Source organism: Myotis yumanensis, unplaced genomic scaffold (genome assembly GCF_028538775.1).
Source record: "Myotis yumanensis isolate MYYU_CA2020_CCGP unplaced genomic scaffold, mMyoYum1.0.hap1 SCAF_1, whole genome shotgun sequence".
Classification (NCBI taxonomy): domain Eukaryota; kingdom Metazoa; phylum Chordata; class Mammalia; order Chiroptera; family Vespertilionidae; genus Myotis; species Myotis yumanensis.
In genome coordinates, this window is record NW_027223752.1 from 117257396 (window position 1) to 117274136 (window position 16741).

Below are 16741 nucleotides of genomic sequence, written 5' to 3' on the forward strand. Positions count from 1 at the left end.
GCAGACTCCAACGTTCCCCACCTGCGCTGCCGGCCTCTGAGCTGGCAGTTTGAAACTTTGTAACAAATATAGCCGGCTGGGATCTCAGAGCTGAAGTTATACATTGTTTCAATTATAGAACGGCAAACAAACCAACAGCGGAAGCCTCAGAGCTAGAGCCAGAGCTAAAGCTGGCCCAGAAGAAAAAAAAAAAAAAAGAAAACAAGGAGCCGTTGGGAGCTTCAGTCAAAACCGCCACCCTGAAAGCAGCCCTCAGCCCCTCACCCAGACTGGCCAGGCACCCCAGTGGGGACCCCCACCCTGATCCAGGACACCCTTCAGGGCAAACCAGCCGGCCCCCAGGCCTCTATCCTATATAGTAAAAGGGTAATATGCCTCCCAGCACCGGGATCAGCGGAGCCGAGAGGTCTCCTGGCACCAGATCAGCATGACAGGGGGCAGCGCCCAAACCCCCTGATCGCCCCGCAGCTCTGTGTTTGACAGGGTGTGGCATCCCAACCCCCTGATCGGCCCTGCTCTGTGTGTGACAGGGGGTGGCGCCCCAACCCCCACCCCCCCTCCACGGGCCCTGCTCTGTCTGTGACGGGGTAGAGCCATAACCTCCCCATCGGCCCTGCCCTGAGTGTGACAGTGGTGGCGCCCCAACCCCCTGATCCGCCCTGCTCTGTGTGTGACAGGGGGCGGTGCCGTAACTCCCCTATCGGCCCTTATCTGTGCGTGATGGGGGAGCTCCCCAACCCCCTGATGGGCCCTGCTCTGTGCGTGACGGGGTGGGGGGGGGGGGGGGGCAGTGCCCCAACCCCCTGATTGGCCCTGCTCTGTGCATCACAGGGGGTGGTGCCGCAATCTCCCCATTGACCCTGCCTTGAGTGTGATAGGGGGCGGTGCCCCAACCCCCCAATCAGCCCTACCCTGAGCGTGACTGAGGGTGGCATCACAACCTCCCAATCCGCCCTGCTCTGTGTATGACAGGGGGCGGTGCCCCAACTCCCCAATCAGCCCTGCTCTGAGCCCGACCAGGGGCTGCACCTAGGGATTGGGCCTGCCCTCTTGCCACCCAGGAGCAGGCCTAAGCCAGCAGGTCGTTATCTCCCGAGGGGTCCCAGACTGCGAGAGGGCACAGGCCGGGCTGAGGGACCCCCCTTCCCCCCCGAGTGCACAAATTTTTGTGCACCGGGCCTCTAGTCAATAATAAGCTCCTCTGAGAACTTCACAAAAGAACAATTTCTCATTATTTAGCAAAATAAGTCAGCTATTCTCCCCTTAACATATCAAGCATTTGTTATCTTGCACTTCCACAATTTCACAATGCTATTCTTTTTGTTGTTGTTCATCCTCGCCCAAGGATATTTTAATTGATTTTTAGAGAGTAGAAGGTGTGGAGGGGAGGAAGAGAGAAACATTAATGAGAGACACATCGATTGGTTGCTTCCTGCAAGCACCGGGGATCGAACCTGCAACCCAGGTACGTGTCCTTGACTGGGAATCGAACCTGAGAGAGTCAGGTTCTATTCCCAGTGGTGGGCAGTCTGACACTCCAACCACTGAGCACCACCGGCTCAGTGTTCACAATGCTATTCTTCCAGAATCTGTAGATACTTCTGTCAGACCACTGGTGTGTTTGAAATTTCATACATAAATCATGAATAAATTTTACATAATATATATATACGTATTATAACATAGGTCAAGTAGAATTTATGTTAAAACTTCGTGTTTTTGAATGCTTACATTGGACTAAAAAATAATAAATGTTGTAATAGCCATTGTGGCTTAAAATTTTCTTGAGGATGGTACATATGTAGGATCTAAAGTTTAAGTGTGGCCTTCTGATTCTATTCCACTTTTACTATTTGGATTCATAGGTCATAGCAATGAAGCCACAAGTCAAAGCCCAATGACTCAGTCTACACAAGTCAATCTCCTGGGACATAGAGCTGGATGGAAAAAGGGAGTGTGGATCTGAGAGACACAACAAAAATTACCCAGCACAAAAGACAGCAACAGTCACATATGGTTTATTTATATTTAATGATATAAAATACTGAGTTCTGACTCCAGCTATGAAAGCCTGAGCAAGTTATCCACAAAATAGTAAAAATATGATTTACTTCAGAGAATAGTTGTGATGACTTATATTTCTTTAAATAACTGGTTAAGAGCAAAAAACAGTATCTTAGAGAATGAGAGAAGAGTTAATTCAGTGAAGTCAACAGAAGAATGCGAACAATTCACAAAAAATAAAAATAGGAATAGCATACCAAGATTTTTGTCAATAACAAAATCAATAAGAAAACTCATTCATATTTAATTTTGACTATTCAAAGTCTGTTTTCAACTACGTTCCAGGAACTGTGCTGGTCAATGGCAATACCAAAAGTAATACACTGATCCTATCCTTAAGGATTTCAGTCTATGCAGTGGGAGACTAAATAAGAGAGATAAGAGCTTTTTTTTTTAATTAAAAATTCTGCCCTGGCAACTGTTGGTTGAGTGTTGTCCTGTGCAGCAAAAGGTCACTGTCTCAATTCCAGGTCAGGGCACACACTGGGTTTGTGGGCTCCATCCTAAGTAGGGGTGCATGCAGAAGGCAACCAATCCATTTCCCTTTCACATTGATGTTTCTCTCTCCCCCTCTCCCTTCCTCTCTTTCTAAAAATCAATAAAAACATATTTTAAAAATTAAAAATATTATTTTAATGTTGATATTACTGAAGATGTCCCCATTTTCCTCCCCTTTGCTCAGCTCCACCTTCCCCTCCCTTTGGCCTTCACCACACTACTCTCCATGTCCATGGGGTATTCATATATGCTCTTTACCAATCCCTTCATCTTTTTTATCCAGTCACTCCTACCCCCCATTTCTTGGACACCCAACAGTCTAGTCCTCAAAACAGACTCATTAGATAAGAGATTTCAAGAAATGATGTTTAGCCCTAACTGGTTTGGCTCAGTGGATAGAGCGTCAGCCTGAGAACTGAAAGGTCCCAGGTTCGATTCCTGTCAAGGGCATGTACCTTGGTTGCCAGCACATCTCCAGTAGGAGGTGTGCAGGAGGCAGCTAATCGATGTTTCTCTCTCATTGGTGTTTCTAACTCTCTATCCCTCTCCCTTCCTCTCTGTAAAAAAAAAATCAATAAAATATATTTAAAAAAAAAAAAAAAAAGGAATGATGTTTAACCCCTAGAGTGCCAGGGAGCGCGATTGCGCTCCTCCTTCTTTCGTCAAAAGTGCCGGGAGCACTATTGCGCTCCTCCTGCAGTGTCACTATTAGATGCTAGTAGTTCACTCTTTATTGACAGATGGCACCTAAGTGCAGATTACTTATGATGCCGAATGTTTGTAGTTCTAAAACTGACCACTGGCATTTATCTGCCTAATTTTTTACAGGTACTATGATTTTATGAAGTTTACTCAGATTTTGTAGCCCTAAAGCTTCGAAATGGCGTCCAGTTCTAAGTCTGCTTTTATTAGTGATGATGATATTGCTAAATATGTCAACTCTTGCTGTGAAGATGATGATTTTGTGGAAGATATTGGAGAAGGGTGTCCCTCTATTTTAACATTATGTCTTTTGTTCAAATTTTTTTCTACTAGTATTTTATAATACAATCAGCAAACAATATATGTCAAAGATGAAAACAAATGTAGTAAAGGTTTCCTTAAGTTTTTGAATATGTAACTTCATTTACTTGCGATTCATAATTTTTTTCCTAAACTGCTGTAAAATCAGAAAAATGCCTTGGCAATTTTAGCATAGTTCCTAGGATATTGGTTGGCACTCAAAGGGTTAAGGTGCATTCTGAACGTGAATGAGTTTATCAAGGAAAAAACCATACAAAAGCATAGAGAAAAGTTCCACAGGGAGTATCATTATTTTGCTATGCCAAGATGAGTGTGAAGAAATGGCAGATAAGGTAGGTAGGAGATGAATTATGAAAAGCCTGATCTACCATACTAAAGAATCTTTTATCCAAATCTGCATCCTCTTAGAGCCTACTTATTGGATTGGGACTTCTAGGCTCAGACCTCAAGGCTAAGTAGGCTCCTCATAAGCACCATTTCCTATCTAATTTCCACCCCACTGCTTAAGAAGAATGGTTAAAGATCTGGTAAACTTTCTCAGGACATATGTGTAAACCAAGTATGAACATTTCTGACACTAAATAGATGATCATACTGTACGAAAAGATATTCAGTGTAGGGAGCGGCTCTAGAGTTAAGCCTCGGATTGACCTGTGGCAGAGCCACAAGTCCCAGTTTAGAGGGCAGAGCCCTCTTAGCATAATTAAGCTTGACTTTATGGCCCCCCCTAGATCCTTCCTAGGTAGCTAATGGGCTGTGGGAGGTGCAGCAAGTGCTGCCAAAACAAGTGAAACTCACAAGAACATTGTAACTATTTGACCACTACCTTGTTTTTCTCTGACTATAAAATAAAGCCTCAGCTTGCTGGCTGGATCTTTCTCTGTGGCCTCATCCAAGCACAGGAGATCCACCGAGCCCCAGCTATATTCTCTTTGTCTGTCTTTTCTTTAATCCTTCACCGGCCCTCCTAGGGCTCACCGAACCCTTGGCTGTGCTGGCACAGCACAATTCAGCATTCCCTGGGAAATCTGTGGTGACTATACTATACTACTCACAAGGCCCCATTTTTCACCAATATCACCCTTTTCACGTTCTTTTGATTTTTCTGATTTTGCCAATGAGAGCCTTCTACTAACCTCTAACAGCTTCTAACAAGACTCCACTTATTACCCGTTTGAGTCCCAAGCAGCGCGATCGTGCTGCTCGGTATTTCTCGACATAAAATAAAACAAGCGCTATCACCCTGTTTGAGTCTTTTCGTACTCATTTAGAGAAAGCGCAGTTGCGCTGTTTGGGATTCTTCGACAGTGTTTTTTCAATACCCCCTGGGACTCAAATGAATCGTATGTTTTCTCGACATAAAATCTCAGCAGCGCAATCGCGCTGCTTGGGACTCAAACGGTTAATACATAGGCCAATATTATCCTTCTTTACTAAACAAGTAGCAAAGAGGGACCAACATCCAACAAAACCAGGATTGACTGTAAAAATAAAACTTCAGAAGTCAAACTAGTAGGTATGGGACTTAAGATTAATGGCAGTGCATATATGTTGGGAGCCATTATAAATCACATATACATCTCCAGTTTACAACATAATAGGTTTATGGCTCCTCCAAGCCAACTCTCGGTTTGGCCTGGAGTTAAAAGATAACATACCCTCACCCTTAGCACAAACCTGCTACATCTCAGCTGATAAGCTGCTACATCTCCGCTGATAAGCGCATAGCTGTGACATTCCAGAGCCTTTGTTACATCCTTAATGAGAGGCTTATCCCATGGACCCCCCTTTTGCCCACCAACATAAATACTACCCGCTGTAAGAATAAAATTGAGGCTTGATCAGAACTTTGTCTTGCCTCCGTTTCTTCGCGTCTCCTATCCTCTCATTCCTTTGCAGGATTTGGTGCGGTGTACCCACGATGCGTGCCCTGCAGGTCGGGGCATAAACTGGCGCCCAACGCGGTCTCCGCTCTCCAATCCTCCTTAGGAACGTTCACCTTTTGTCCGGCCGGACGTCCCCTTGGCGCCACTGGGATCGCCCTATGAATCAGCCTGCTTTTTCCCTGGTCGCCGCTTTGCTTACCCGCTCTGCGAGTCAGACCTGTTGCTTTGGTAAGTGAACGCATTTATTTTGGATAGGCATTCTCTTTCCTCATTGCCTCCCCCCTTGTCTCCTGCCTCTAGTCCACTTTGAGCACTCTCTTGTCTTTTCGGGGAAGAGTGAAAGGTACCCGATTTCGGCGGAGAGAACTCCGAATCACTCAGGCTTGTCCCTTGGTTTCGTTCCATGTGGTTGACTCCTTCCAAAAACCCTGCGTTCACCTTGTCTTAGTGGTCTTTCTGAGAAAGTGGGGACTCCAGCTGAGACTCTGAAGTAAGTGTTTTTGCCTACTTTAAAGCTTAAACCGTCCACCCAAAATTAGAAGTAAACTAGACCAAACTTGTGTCAGTGTTACTCCGGGAAAACTCCTTGCCTACTTTAAAACGTAAGCCGTCCACCTTGTGAGCACTCATGGGGTGCCTGACTCCCGACTGGTGAATGCCTGAGGGTCCTAGCAGGTTACCTGCCTCACAAGGGTCCGAGTTGGCGGATTATACCAACCGGCTGTTTACGTAGGAGGAGTGGGCTGCGGAAGCAGCTCCGAGGAAGGCACTTGAAAACAAGTTTCGATCTGGGGAGCTCTGATCTGGGGGTCCGAGTTGGCGGATTATACCAACCGGTTGCTTACGTAGGAAAACACACCTGTGGCATAAACAGGACTGAAGTAGTCTCAGCAGAGAATTTCTACATCCAGACCTATGACACGTGAACAGGGGCCTCTCTTTTGAGGTGGCGGTTGGCATCTTCCTCGCTGGTTCGTCTCCTTGTCGACTCCTGGGCTGACCTGGTACGGGGTTTATACGTCCCGGAGGCTTACGTGGAAGAGGCTAAGACATGGGTCAGGCTTTGAGTTCTCATGACCTGTTTCTTTAAGGACTCAGGGAGTCCCTCAAGGCGCGAAGATTTAGGGTTAAAAAGAAAGATTTAAAAGGCTTCTTACAGGACTCAGGGAGTCCCTCAAGGTGCGAGGATTTAGGGTTAAAAAGATTCAAAAGGCTTCTTAAAGGACTCAGGGAGTCCCTCAGAGCACGAAGATTTAGGGTTAAAAAGAAAGATTTAAAAGGCTTCTTTACTTTAGAACATCTTATGACAACCAAACTTTGGCTAAGATAACCTTGGGTGTTAGCCATGACTTTAGAAAGCAAAATAGGAAAAAATTTAAAATGTCTTCTTCTATTAAGCATGACTTTGGGAACAAATACGCCATCTAAGTCATTTGCTAAAACTTCCCCCAAAGCAGGATGAGTAGGGGAAAGGAAAAAGGAACACATGGCGATCCTATATGGACGCCTCCTCCCCAGTATTCAAATTTAAAATTTCCTTCTCGTAATTAAAAAAGTTTTACAAAATTTAGAAAATGCGTCTGGGATTTCTGTTCACGTGTAAAGAGAAAAACTGGCTTGGAACTAAAAGCGCGCATCATCCGATTTTGGACATTTAGATAGAGTTTTGAGCTAAAAATCTCTTTACAAATGTACAGAATAAAACCCAAGACTGATTATTTCCTAAGAAAAATGGCATATTTGAGCCAGGGAAGAAATGCAGGCTGGTTCTAGCAATAAGATTGGTATATTTCCCTAATAAAGAGTGATTTTTGAAATGTTAATAAAGCCTGTTCCAAAGTTAATCTTAAAAGCCTCAAAGAAATTTAGTAAAATTGTCTGTTATAGAAAAGTTACCAAAATAACTGCCTTAAAATAATAATCTAGATTTGAATCTCAAGAATTATTGATCTATATTAATTATAAAAATCTAAGTAGCCTGGTAAAAAACCGGCCCTTTGTTAATTGAAAAGGCTGGCCAAAACATTTCTAATGAGAAAAGGGGCTAGTTGCTTCCCACATGTAGCAAATTCTTAAAGAATGTGGTCAATTTACTCTTCCAGGGAAAACAGCCCCCCCTTCCTCCCCCAGGCCAATATTGAAACTTCCCACCGACTAGCAAGGGGTAGGAAGCAATGTATCTACAACCTTTTTTGTTGGCCTTCCCCAGAGGAAAAATTATGGTCGTTTTAAAATCAAAGGCTGGGCCAGGCCTGCCTTGCCAGCCTCAAGTGTGGTTTTCCAAATCTGCTGTGAAATTTAAGACCCTGGAGTTTATACCTAGGTATCTTGAAGTGACATAATACTGAATTAAATAAGATCTAAGTGTACTTCGTACAAAATCTAAAGAACAGAATTAAATCTGTTGGTTGATTATGTCCTGCGTTTTTTGAAGTTTATTCCTAAAAATGTTACTGATTGAGAAATGCTGAATATTTGACTTGCCAGCTAAAAGTTTTAAGATTTGGATTGAATTGGGAAAAATTGTATAATTATAAATAGCTAAATGCCTAAAAAAGTAAAAATTTATCTTTAAGAAAATTTTCGTTTTTTCTGAAATAATTAGAATTCAAAATATGGATCAACCAGAACCACAGGAAGGCTGGCTGAGGAGAGACTCTTCAACTAGAAGCAAAAACAACAGCATTCCAACGCTCAGAGGAGGCGTAGTGTGGAAAATTTAAAGGTACGGCGGTGCGGTGGTGAGGTGGTGCGCGCGCAAAGCGGGCTGGCGGCTGAGGGCGCGGTTGTCGTTTTCAATCAGGAGTGAGTCTCAGACTCTGGGCTACAGATCCAGGCGAGTCTCTAGAGACCCAGACTCAAACGGGAGAAGCGGGACTGTCTGGCTACAGCCCCTCCGAGGTTTGCAGCGGTTGCTGGGACAGAGAGGCAGAACCCCTGGGGACGGACTGAGAGCGGCCATAGCAGCTCCCTCCCCCCGCCCTGTTGATCCCGCCCGCCCAAGCCCTGCGCACAGCCATTTGCCAATCGCCTCAGGCAAAGGCTGGATTAGCGCCTCCCCAGAAGACAGACGTTTTCCACACAGCTGATTCCTACAGCCAGTCGGCCTGGTGGTCAAATCCCTCTAGTGTTAACTACAACAATTAAGGCTTGGCTAGAACAAGACTGCGCACAGAGACCACAAGGGGGTGCACCAAGAAAGCATAAAAGATGCGGAGACAAAAAAACATGACAGAAATGGAGGATATGGAGCTAAGAATCGCAATTTTGAGGGCTTGCCATAAATTTGTGCAGAGCCTCACGAAAACTAATGAGACCCTCGATGCTACGATAAAGAAATTAGAAAGTAAGCATACACGGACTGAAATAAAGAATATTATACCCAATAGCAGACAAGAGGAGCTCAAGAATCAAACCAAAGATTCGACAAAAAACACCCAATTGGAAAAGCAAAATGAAAAAAGAATCCGAAAGTGTGAAGATAGTGTAAGGAGCCTCTGGGACAGCTTTAAGCGGTCTAATATTAGAATTATTGGAGTGCCAGAAGATGAGAGACAGCAAGATATTGAAAACCTATTTCAAGAAATAATGGCAGAAAACTTCCCCCACCTGGAGAAAGAAATGGACTTACAGGTTCAAGAAGCGCAGAGAACCCCAAAAAAAAGGAATCCAAAGAGGACCACACCAAGACACATCATCATTAAAATGCCAAGAGCAAAAGACAAAGAGAAAATCTTAAAAGCAGCAAGAGAAAGAGGCTCAATTACCTACAAGGGAATACCCATATGACTGTCAGCTGATTTCTCAACAGAAACTTTGCAGGCCAGAAGGGAATGGCAAGAAATATTCAAAGTGCTGAATACCAAGAACCTACAACCAAGATTACTTTATCCAGCAAAGCTATCATTCAGAATTGAAGGTCAGATAAAGAGCTTCACAGATAAGGAAAAGCTAAAGGAGTTCACCACCGCCAAACCAGTATTATATGAAATGCTGAAAGGTATCCTTTAAGAAGAGGAAGAAGAAAAAAAAGGTAAAGATACAAATTATGAAGAACAAATATGCATCTATCAACAAATGAATCTAAGAATCAAGTGAATAAATAACCTGATGTACAGAATGAACTGGTGATTATAATAGAATCAGGGACATAGAAAGGGAATGGACTAACTATTCTTGGGGGGAAAAGGGGTGTGGGAGATGCGGGAAGTGACTGGACAAAAATCATGCACCTATGGATGAACACAGTGGGTGGGGAGTGAGGGTGGAGGGTGGGGTGGGAACTGGAAGGAGGGGAGTTATGGGGGGAAAAAAAGAGGAACAAATGTAATAATCTGAACAATAAAGATTTAAAAAAAAAAAAAGTTAATAAAATATATTTAAAAAAAAAAAAAAAGAACTTGGAAAGTCATTAAGTCAAAATAGTTTATTCTGTAAGGACAGATTCAGACTACTGATTTACTAAGGTCACACATTTAGTATCATAGATGAGACTAGACCAGGGGTGGGCAAACTTTTTGACTTGAGGGCCACACAATGGGTTCTTAAACTGGACCGGAGGGCCGGAACAAAAGCATGGATGGAGTGTTTGTGTGAACTAATATAAATTCAAAGTAAACATCATTACATAAAAGGGTACGGTCTTTTTTTTTTTTTTTTTTTAGTTTTATTCATCTCAAATGGGCCGGATCCGGCCCGCGGGCCGTAGTTTGCCCACAGCTGGACTAGACTCTAGTCCTATACTATAAGGTACAAGAGTTTTATGTAATTAATCACATATAAATTAAACAAAGTGACTGTTATGTTCTTCTCAGTTTTATAAATACTTGCTGTCTCACATATGCAAGAAGTTTTTAAATATTGATTTTGGTAAACCTATTGTACTATGCAAAAGGAAGCTACCTTGCCCAGCCAGTGTGTCTCAGTGGTTGAGCATTAACCATGAACCAAGAAGTCCTTGCTTCGATTCCCAGTCAGGGCACGTCCCTGGGTGTGAACTCGATCCCCAATAGGGAGCATGCAGAAGGCAGGTGATTGATGTTTCTCTCTCATAGATGCTTCTAACTCTCCCTTCCTCTCTTTCTAAAAGCATATTTCTTAAAAAAGGAAGCTGTCTTATACTCAGTTTTCAAGTTCACTTTTATTCCTCATTAAGCATAACATCATTTTAAAAAATAAATCTCATAATCCTGGAACTAAAATCTTGCCTCACAGTCATATCCCTGTATCTTACACTTCCCTTCACATGGTATCTGCAGTAGCCAGCCTCCAAGATGGTCCCAAATGAGCCTTGCCTCCTGATATCTGTGTAGTCCCCTCCCTTCAGTAGTCCACGGCTGTGTAGTCCAGGGCTGACTAGTGGCCAAAAGGACAATGCAGGAATCACAAAGTATGACTTCCAGTCTAGGTCATAAAAAAACATTATTGCATCTGTCTGGCTTTCTTTGATACTTCTAGGAGAAGCCAGCTAACATGTAGTGAGGACACTTAAGTAGCCCTATGGAGAAAGCCGGGTGAGAAAGAACTAAAGCCTCCTACCAACAGTCATGTAAGTGAGCCATCTCAAAGCAGTTCATTCTTCAGCCCAAATCAAGCCTTCAGACAAACGCAACCTCAGCTGATAGGATGACTACAACCTCCTCAAAGACTCTGTGGCCAGACCACCCAGCTAAAGCATTCAAAAGTATGACAATAAATGTGTTGTTTTTAGCTTCAACAAGCCACCTGTTGGGGTACTTTGTTGTGTAACAATAGAGAACTAATATAAGTGACTCATCTAAAATCAGAGTCAATTAGCTACAATGAAAGATCATTTTAGTATTGTTTCCAGTATACAAACAAAGAAAACTTAAGTACAAAAATTTGGCTTAGTCAAAAAGTCCAACTAAAGTCTGAAAAAAGTCTGGTATAGCAAAAAGAGCTTGTACTTTTAAAAGTAAAAAGGACCCAGTTTCAATGACCTCCTGTTCTCTAACAAACCCATTTCTCAGCTTCTCTAACTTCAATTTACCACTTTTCTCTATATCTGAGTCTCCCCTTACATATAAATGAAATTAAATCTTTTTCTCCCTCCAGCCTGTTATTCTGCCAAATCTCAGGCAAATTCCTATTCCAATCTTTAAGATGTCATACTTTCTAGCTGAAATCCAAGTTTAAAAGTGCATTCTCTAGACCAACTGGTGTGACTCAGTGGTTGAGTGTCCACCTATAAACCAGGAGGTCACAGTTTGATTCACGGTCAGGGCACATGCCTGGTTTGTGGGCTGGATCTCCAGTAGGAGGCCTGCAGGAGGCAGCGGATCAATTATTCTCATCATTGATGTTTCTATCTCTCTCTCCCTCTACCTTCCTCTCTAAAATCAATAAAAATATTTTTTTTTAAAATAGACAAATAAAGTGGAAGACAGGGGCAAAAGAGAAAGAGAGTTGAAGATGCTATGCTGGTATCTTTGAAGATAGAATAAGGAGCTACAAGCCAAGGAATGTAGGTGGCCTCTAGAAGTGAAAAAGGTGAGGAAAAAGATTCTCCCCTAGAACCTCCAGAAAGAACACAGCTGATTTTAGTCCAGTGAAATTCACTTTGAACTTCTTTCAGAAATGTAAGATAATAAACGTGTTGTTTTTAAGTCAGTAAATTTGTGACAACTTATTACAGCAACAAAAGGATATTAATACTGAGACCTGAAGGGATATCTCAAAGAATGGTCAGTATTCCCCTTAGAAAATGTGCTGAATCCTGGGATTGCTCAGGGCCAAGACTAAAAATCTAAAGGTAAAGCCTCTAGCCCTGGGGTAGCTCAGTCATTAAAGTGTTGGCCTGTGCACTGAAAGATCATGGGTTTGATTCCCGGTTAAGGGTACATATCTGGGTTTCAGGTTCATTCCCCTGGCAAGTGCAGGAGGCAACCAATAGATGGGTCTCTCTCACACCTCTCTCTCTCTCACACCTCTCTCTCTCTCTCTCTCTCTCTCTCTCACACACACACACACACACACACACACTCACACATTTCCACTCTCTCTAAAAATCAATGGAAAAAATATCCTCAGGTGAGGATTAAAATAATAATATAATAACAATAATAATAATAATTAAAGGTAAAGCCTCTGAAAAGCAGATGGTGCTTCCAGGAGTCTAAGGAAACAATGTGAAAGTTTGTGACCCCTAGGGGAAGAACTGCTGAGAATACATCAGGTTCTTAGCTGAAGAATCTAAAGGGCCAGTGGCAGATCACTGAACATGGCTAGAACTCAACCTTATTAGATTGAGGTGTCCATTTACAACTCTAACAGCCAATTCAAAGAAAAAACGAAAATCCTCAATATTGAATGTAAACTGGAATTGAAAAATACATTTTAAATAAAAAAAGAAAATCCTCTCTGGAGTAATCTATCATCATCCAGAATCTCTAAAATAATTTAGACACAATATATGGCATGCAATCAAAAGTATGCCAAATGACAGTAACACATGACTGAAAACTGAGAGAAAAAAACACATGGAGACTAACAGATAATTTGAATATTGGAGTTAGCTGACAAAACTTTAAAAAGGTTAATAGCCAAACCGGTTTGGCTCAGAGGATAGAGCGTCGGCCTGCGGACTGAAAGGTCCCAGGTTCGATTCCGGTCAAGGGCATGTACCTTGGTTGCGGGCACATCCCCAGTAGGAGGTGTGCAGGAGGCAGCTGGTCCATGTTTCTCTCTCATCGATGTTTCTAACTCTCTGTTCCTCTCCCTTCCTCTCTGTAAAAAAATCAATAAAATATATTAAAAAAAAAAAGGTTAATATGTTGAAGAAAATAGAGAAAAAGCTGAAAAACACAAAAGAAATCACCAAAATATTAGCATCTATAAAAAAAATTACATGGAAACTCTAGAATTGAAATATACAATATTTGAGGTGTTAAACTAATTAAAAGGCGTTTAACAGCAGATCAGACATAGGAAAAGACAGATTTGGAGATCCAGAAGAGAAAAGAGGATGTACACAAAAAAGCACTGGACACAAATGGAACATAAAACGCCCTAATAGATGTATTATAACTGGGGTCTCAGAAAGCAAGGAGAGAAAGAAGGCAGAACTGAGAATTTCCAAAATGATAAAAGACATCACTCCTATATATTCAAAAGGATCTGAAGACCCAAAACAAGATAAACACAAAGAAAACCATGGTAGGCGTATTAATAGTTTTCTACCAGTCTTTCAAAGACAAAGTAAAAATCTCACAAGCAATCAGATTAAAGGCTCATTAGCTTCCTCCCACCATAAACAATGGGAGCCAGTAGACAATGTAATCTTTAATGTGCTGAAAGAAAACTACCAACCTAAAATTATATACATAAGATATTCTTCAAAAATGGAAGTGAAGAAAAATATTTATACAAAAAATGTTTATTGTCTACTATGTGCCAGGTATTGTTCTGAGAGTACAGCAATGAATAAATAAGACAAAGCTCCTGCTCTGATAGGGTTTTGAAGTCTGAATATAAACAAAATAATAAATGGAATATGTCAGGTGGTATCTCTGTAGCTCCTCCTTGAAAAAATTAATTTTCCAAAAATTTCTCCCCCAACTAGTCATATCTTACTATTCTATTTCTAGATTTTATTTTTAAAGTACATTTCTGTTAAGACCCTCCACAGCATCTAAAACAGCTTTATATATAAATGTTTCTGATTAATCAGTAAAACTACTTACTTTGTAGTTTATAACCCATTGCTAATTTATAGTAAACTCATATAGTACAGTTGGTTCAGAATATCAGAGAAGCGATATCAACCTATCTGGTCTCAGAACTTTTATTTTATCTTAAAAATTATTAAGGATGCCAAAGAGTTTTGTTTGAGTTATAACTATCAAAATCTATCATGTTAGATATAACTGAGAATTTAAAAAATATTAATGAATTCATTAAAACAGTAATAAACCTTATTATGTTAACACAGACATTTTTATGAAAATAAATAGGTTCTAAAACAAAAATTTAGTAAGAATAGTGTATTATTTCACATATTTGAAAGACTTTGATATATAGCTAACTAGAAAACAGCAGGATTCTCCTATCTTCTTCCGCATTCAATCTCTTGGATATGTTGTTTTGTTTGAAGAATAAAGAGAACATGGCCTCACAAAGATGTATTTGGAAAAAGGAGAAGCACTTTCAGCCAATTATAAATATTCTTTTTGATATTACACCAAAACGCAAAAAGTGGTAGTTTCTTAAAGGCTAGTTGCAAAGTAGAATCTGAAACCATATCAAAGAACTTCCCCCCTTACACACACACTTTCCAAATTTATCAAAGAAAAAGCAATAATGGTAAGTCTCTAGAACATAATTTCTTGGGATTCTTCCCTTGAAAATGTGAACATCTGATTTCCAAACACATGTCAGGGTGTACATGGTTCCCAATCGTACTAAGTAGGTGAGAGGCTGAAATCCTAAAGTATTATCCTTCTAACTTTTCCCAGTTTGTGGTCTTTGTCTTTGGATCAGCAACAATTGCCTTAACAGCTACTATGTCTTAATTTTTGTCTGTAGCTTTCTGAGCTCTTCTATATGTAGCAATCACAATATTTGAGCAGCTTCATTAAGAACTGAATCTCTGGGGGGGGGTGGGGTAAGAGATCAACCGAAGGACTTGTATGCATGCATATAAGCATAACCAAATGACACGAGACACGGGGGGGGGGGGGGGGGGGGGGGAGGGCGGGGGTTGTTAGAGGAGGCCAGGGGAAGGTCAATGGGGGGGGGGGGGGGGGAAGGAGCATATGTACTACTATTTGTAATACTTAAACAATAAAATTTTTAAAATTATCACTATCATAAACACAAAAGAGGAAAAAATATATAGACAAAGAAAAAAAAAAGAACTGAATCTCCTATGTCAAAACCAAGAACATGCTTGTCTAAAGCAACAGGCTTTAGTTTTGTTTGATTTGCTCTTGTTTGAGTTGCTTTAGCAACTGCATCCTGTTGTCAGGCGCTCCAGGACCAAAATTCAAATTGCCTTAAGTATTACCAGGTAATCATCATCAAGCTGAATCTGAAGGTTAGAAAAAGCCATTACACCAGCCTTAAAATCAAGATTATTTATATCCAAATTGACCAATGGCTCTGCATTTTTAGCTGCAGTGATAGCATTTTTTATATAATAAGGTCCGAAGTCCTTTTATTTTTCAGCATTACTCTATATTCAAGTCTAACAGCTAACCGAGGAATAAGAAGCCAGTCAATTGCTTCTTGTGGATCTTGAATCTTGAAAGGACAGTTACCATCTCTGAGATACTTTTCAAAGAACTTGGACCAATCACTGCTGTGGATGTTTCTTAAATTACTTGTCTTCAATCTTCTAGTGTCTGATTTTTCTGGTCTTCAAGCCAAGCAATGAAGTTTCTAAATTGTTTCATGTTTGCAGTTGAAGCCTGCAGAGTTGTGGTAGTTGAAGGCTGTCAGCTTGCACTGGAACATGGTCCAGCCTTCTCACCCTAGTCCCCTGGGCTTTGGCCAGGAGAGGAGAGGCAAGGAGGTGTGGGCAGTCACAAGCACTGATAACACTTCATACTCTTGTTACATTAAAATCCAATGGCTCATTCTGTATTTTGAATGGATCACTTACCAATAATACATAATTGTGAAATATCACAACTGGTTATTGGAAAGTTGGTCATTTGGAAAATATTGGTTCATTATGCCATGCAGATCTTCTAAATGTTGATAGTTTATTATATAATGTCTCATTATAAGTTTTTAAAAACATATATTTTTATTGATTTCAGAGAGGGAGAGGGAGAGAAAAGGGGAGGGAGAGGGAGAGATAGAAACATCAATTATGAGAATCATTGATTGACTGCCTCCTGCATTGCCGCCTACTGGGGGATCAAGCCCACAACCTGGGCATGTGCCCTTGACCAGAATCGAACCAGAGATCCTTCAGTCCACAGGCCGACTCTCTATCCACTGAGCCAAACAAGTTAGGGCTCATCAGAAGTTTTTAAGGGCTAGGAAGCTGACAGTCTCACAGTGCAGATAAAAGTTTTCCAAAATTCTAATTTTCACTTTAAAACTTCAAATACTGAGCAATTTTGCATGAAATGACAGGTGTATTTCATTCACTTGAAGAAACATTAACCATATGTTTATTTGCCATTTGTCTCAATAAAGTTTGTCAGTCATATCTCCAATTTTGCCACATAAGCTACTAAGATGTGTATTTAAGGGATAGGATATAAAACTAATAATTTTTACTGCTTCATCAAGGACAATAG

The 16741-nt window shown here is 41.2% G+C and overlaps 1 protein-coding gene and 1 pseudogene across 3 annotated transcripts in view; both read right to left on the reverse strand.

Moving 5' to 3' along the window:
- Positions 1-16741, reverse strand: part of ARIH1 (ariadne RBR E3 ubiquitin protein ligase 1) — a 123919-nt gene that overhangs the window by 94196 nt on the left and 12982 nt on the right. The window lies entirely within an intron of this gene.
- On the reverse strand, positions 14915-16136 carry LOC138997388 (RNA transcription, translation and transport factor protein-like; annotated as a pseudogene).